The sequence below is a fragment of the Crinia signifera genome, chromosome 19 (genome assembly GCF_055691185.1).
Source record: "Crinia signifera chromosome 19, ASM5569118v1, whole genome shotgun sequence".
NCBI lineage: Eukaryota > Metazoa > Chordata > Amphibia > Anura > Myobatrachidae > Crinia > Crinia signifera.
In genome coordinates this window covers 34,909,287-34,915,122 of record NC_139226.1, presented here as the reverse complement: position 1 = coordinate 34,915,122, position 5,836 = coordinate 34,909,287, and positions in this window count along the sequence as shown.

Below are 5,836 nucleotides of genomic sequence, written 5' to 3'. Positions count from 1 at the left end.
CTGCACCCACGCCGGCGCCGCCGTGCCGTGCACACCCGGAAGGTGGCAAATGGCATTGGCATTATAATCATCATCGCTCTTGTACTCTCCCTCCTGCATTATTGATATAGCAGCACACATCCATTAGCCATTGCTCTATGAATGACCTAATGGGGGAAGTTTACTAAGATTTGAGACATGGGATGTTGCTAAGGGCAACCAATTATCTTCTAGAAGGTGTTAAAAAATGAGTAGGTTCTTATTGGTTGCCCATAGCAACATCCCATGTGAAATTTCCCCCATTGTATTTAAGTGACTGTAGGGCTAATCCCTAATGTTGCTGAGGTTCTGAATACTAGTGTTGGAAATATCTCCTATGGATTAAATGGATTTTTCTCTTCTCTTTATGCAATTTATTGAATGTTTTTAACGATATTAAAATATTGTGCCCAGTAAAGGCTACTTGCTTCTGTTTTACGCTGTATTACTTAAATATTGCAATAATTTGTGTAAAGAATCATTTATTATTACTGCAGCGCTGCTTCCTTTTTTCTTTATCAAACATGTAATTGTCTTAAAATATTGATTATCTTGCTGCAGTAAAATGAGATATTAGAAAATAAATTGGTACTACACTGCCACCTTGTGGGCCAAATGGTAATCAAAACAGTTCAAATACTGCTGGGAAAAGCTACAATAATTATTATTATCATTGTTTAGTTATATGGTGCCACAAGGGTTCCGCTGTGCCTGACAATACATAGATGAGTGAAAAACAAGAAAATAACGAATGACAGCACAAAGCAATTTAGGATACGTACATGGTAAATAAAGACAGTTGTATCAGGGAACAGGACACTGTCAGAGTGTTAGAGATATATTCTAAAAAAAAAAGCACATGAGGAGAGAGGGCCCTGCTCGTGAGAGCTTACATTCTTTACAGAAGGGGCAGACAGACTGGGTTGACACAAAAGGGATAGATATGTCGGCCAACGAACCACAAATCATACCCACCAATTGTTTAGCTGTTAACATTTTCATCTACACACATGCTTATACACACACAGGTTTCAGAGCTTGTGCCTTTGGTGGGGTGATTCAGGTTCATTCGGAACAGGGAAAATTCGTCTCCCAGAAGTTGCAGGAGACAACCATTTTTTTTTGGTAGAGCCCCGACAGAGCAGTCACTTCCTAGTAAAATGGGCAGGATGGGGAGAAGATCTTCATGATCTTGCCACTGTATGGAGGAGGTGGGGCTTAATGACATGATTTGCATCATCAAGTCGAAACCTCTGACCACAGACCTGTGAATCGCTGCATTTATTCTGTGGTAGGGGTGGGGCCTTATGATGGCCTTGCCACCTGAGGTGGCGGGCTGCGTCTCCTCTCTGTGCTTCTCTGAGAGAAGAGACAGAAGAGGTATGCGCTGGTACATGTTTTGATGGTGCGTCCAATGCATTAGCAAAATAATCTGCCCCTGTGTATGTTATTTTAAAATAATAGAATCACTAGGGTGGCAGACTCATACCCCAGCTAATTTTGGATTAACATAAAAATCTTGGTCTTAGGTCTGGTTGCGTTCTCATTAGTAGGTGACAGATAAAAACAAAACAAAGTGGTGCCCAGGCTACCCTCGGGTGGAACTGGCAGCTTACTTCTGGCGCTCTTATCTTACGACCAGTCAGTGGCAATGACTGCTCAGAGTCACCTATGGGACCATGGGCCTAATTCAGGTTGGCCCGCAAAATCAAAATCACTTTCTAATGAACCATGCTGCGCTGAAGGTGGGGCAGATGTAACAGGTAAAGAGAGAGTTACATTTGGGTGGAGTGTGTTCAAACTAAAATCTAAATTGCAGTGTAAAAATAAAGTAGCCAGTATTTACCCTGCACAGAAACAAAATAACTCACTCAAATCTAACTCTCTCTATACGTGTTACATCTGCCCCACCTGCTTTTGTAAACCAACCTGAATCACCCCCCCAGAGCATATGGTAGGACGGGGATTGTTTGAATGGAGAGAGTCCATGTGTGCTTGTATCATACCTCCCAACTGTCACGATTTTAGAGGGACAGTCCCGATTTTCGGGTCCTGTCCCGCTGTCCCACCCGCGGCAGGCATTGTCCCGCTGCGGGGGGTGGCAGTTGGGAGACCCCCAATCTAGTAGAATAGACGCTGTGCGCATGCGCACAGCGTCTATTCTCGTATGAAAATGAGGTTACGGCTAATTAGCATAAGCCGCGCCCTCATTTGCATACGCCCCGCCCCCTTTTCGGGCTTCGCCGCGCGAGTGTCCCTATTTCATATGGACAGAAGTTGGGAGGTATGTTGTATTGACTTTGTATGTTGTATAGAAGGTCCTGAGTGGGGAGGTTTTGGAGTGCTTGTGCATATTACCCAGACAGTGATATTACACTCAATATTCTCCGAAGGACCTATGGTTACCCGGGGGACTTTGGGCCTAATTCACAGTTTATTTCTACTTCCAAGGCCGTGCATCAGGATCGGATGCAGCTTAACACGGTGCGATTTGAACTATCTTGAATTTGACTATATAGTCAAAATCAATAGCCAAAACTGCATTGTGTGTACACACCGTTACTTTGTCCACTCTGCAGACTATGGCGGCAAAATCTATTTGTGCAACAGAATTACAAAATAATTCCAGAACCATGTGTTGGATATGAAGTTGATTCCGCTCTACTCTTCCACCTTACTACTAGATTCATGGATATGGGGATTCAAATCTCTTCAGCCATGAGAGCATGAGGTCTGGCACTGATGTTGGGCAGAATGGCCAGGCTTGCAGTCAGGTAATGAGGGTCGCTAAAGGCATACCTCCCAACTGTCACGATTTTAGAGGGACAGTCCCGATTTTCGGGTCCTGTCCCGCTGTCCCACCCGCGGCAGGCATTGTCCCGCTGCGGGGGGTGGCAGTTGGGAGACCCCCCAAAGTAGTAGAATAGACGCTGTGCGCATGCGCACAGCGTCTATTCTCGTATGAAAATGAGGTTGCGGCTAATTAGCATAAGCCGCGCCCTCATTTGCATACGCCCCACCCCCTTTTCGGGCGCTCGCGCGGCGAAGCCGCGTGAGTGTCCCTGTTTCTGCGTGTCAAAAGTTGGGAGGTATGCTAAAGGTGCACACACGGGGGAGATATATTGCTCAGTTTTAGTTTCCAGAGATGGTCGCTGATGAAAAGAAACCTCTGCCGGGGGGGAGCCGCAGAGGTAATCAGCTGGTCGCAGGAGCAAGCTCCTGCGACCAGCGATTATAATGGGGCTGAAAACAGGAGCGCGCACCCGGCGATTTGTCGCAGGGGCACACTCCCATCACTGGCAATATGGTTGCCAGCAACCATATTCCCAGTAAGCTTTTGAAGCTTGAAAAACAAAATATTTCCTACCTTAAACAAACAGCTAGGGTGCACAGATGGAGGGATAATCAGTTGCCTGGAAATACAATATAGCCTGGATATCTGGAGGCATTTGATTGGCTGGCTGGCCCAATCTTGTTCTTTGAGACCATGGATCTCACATATCCCATTCTTAGGAGCGCATTTATCAAGATCGTATTTACAATGCGATCTGGGCGGAATATTACCGCCCGGGATCACATTGTAAAATGCGATCATATCACCGGGATGTATCACGAGGCAGGGACAGGGCTCCGAAAGGAGCCTGTCCCTGTGATACCCAGACCCGGAAGCCGGGGGGTCTGCGCATGCGCGGTTATGCGCTGACCCCCTCGCGACCCCGCTGACCGCACTGCCGCTCGGGCTACAATGGGCTATCGCAGGGCTGGGCAACACCGGCCCTCCAGATGTTGATGAACTACACATCCCAGCATGCCTTGCATCAGTTTCAGCATGGCCACATAGCAAAACTAATGCAAAGCATCCTGGGATGTGTAGTTCATTAACATCTGGAGGGCCGGTGTTGCCCAGCCCTGGGCTATCGCCATTTCAGAATGGCGATAGCCCAGGGGTGCGAAGCCGGGCTGCCCGATGACATCGGGCAGCTTCGCATCCTCCATAGAAACCTATGGGGGATGCGGCCGGCGGCGCTGCAGGGGGGATCGCAGTGGGGATCGGAGATTCCTGCTGCGGTCCCCCTTTAATACATTTCAGTGACACTTAATATTTGTCGTTAACCGTTTTCGGGGATTTACCCGCAAATATTGCTTGATAAATGGGCCCCTTACCCTTTAGTCACCTCATAATAATCTCAAATTACACTGACAGCACCAACAATGCAAATGTCAGGGTGGTGCTCACTGACCAGCGTAAGCATCACGTAAGAGATCCAACAGAAGAGTCTGCCTCTGTGTAGTAAAAGTGTACAATTTGTTTTCCTGTGTGTAAGCCCTAAGCTGTATAACTTTGGGGGTGATTCAGGTTGGATTGCAAAAGCGGTACTTGTGAGTTATCCGGACGCCCGATTTCAAAATCGGGTCGGATCGGGCACATCGCATCGCATCGCATGCGACCATCGGATGCGATGCGATGCGATGCGATGCGATGACCCGATTTTTCCATAGGAATCAATGTTAAAATGGACTGAGTCCATTTTAACATGGAATTCAATGGGAAAAAGGGGTCCTTTTCATACCCCTACTATCCAAGTGGGCATGGAGTTGGATATAAACCTGTGGCGAGCGTAGCGAGCCACCGAGCCCGAAGCGTGGCGAGCGTAGCGAGCCCCGCGAGGGGACACGGAATACCGTCCCCTCGCGGGGCTCGCTTCGCTCGCCACGCTTCGGGCTCGGTGGCTCGCTACGCTCGCCACAGGTTTATATCCAACTCCATGCCCACTTGGATAGTAGGGGTATGAAAAGGACCCCTTTTTCCATAGGAATCATTTTAACATTGATTCCTATGGAAAAATCGGGTCATCGCATCCGATGGTCGCATGCGATGCGATGCGATGCGATATCGCATCGCATCGTATCTGATTGTATGCCTTAACTTAAGGCATACAATCAAAAAATCGGGCGTCCAGATAACTCACAAGTACCCAAAAGCAAACTCCTTTAATGGACAGAACCATGCTGCATTGCAGGTGGGGCAGATGTAACATGTGCAGAGAGAGTTACATTTGGTTGAATTATTTTGTTTCTGTGCAGGGTGAATACTGGCTGCTTTATTTATACACTGCAATATAGATCTCAGTTTGAACACACCTCACCCAAATGTAACTCTCTCTGCACCTGTTACATCTGCTCCACCTGCAGTGCAGCATGGTTTTGCCCATTAGAGAGAGATTTTGCACGCCAACTTGAATTAGGTAGTGAACTATTGGTAAGCAATGTAAATAAGAATTTAATAATTATATAGGAGGGCACTGGTATAGATTTATTGAACTTATATAACTTTTACACCAATATCCCGGATCCATTTCCAACATGGTTTCAAACCGGGACACACCGGTGATTTACCCTATTTACACTGCAGTGCCGACCTGGGATATTCCTGGGTCAGCACCTTTCACACTGCACAAGGGTGCAGCATCTTGAAGGCTGGCACTTGGAGATTACATCATCTCCAAGCACCAAGAAATCTACCAATCAGGACTCTGCGATGCCTACGTCTTGCTTGGAGCAAACACAACACTGAGGAAAGCTTTTGCTGGGCTGCCCCCAGCACTCGTCTCTGTGCACTGCAGTGAATGGAGCGCCACACACTTATGCACACGTCATCCATTTACCTTCACCCAGGCACTGCTGCTGTCTGCGGCAGACCAAAGAGGTCTGAAAATCACTGATGTAATATACAGAGTGTGAAGATATTATACATTTTCATGCAATATTATGCTTGGTTGGTACAAGTTTAGCAGAGACACTTTTTTTTCTTTAAAAA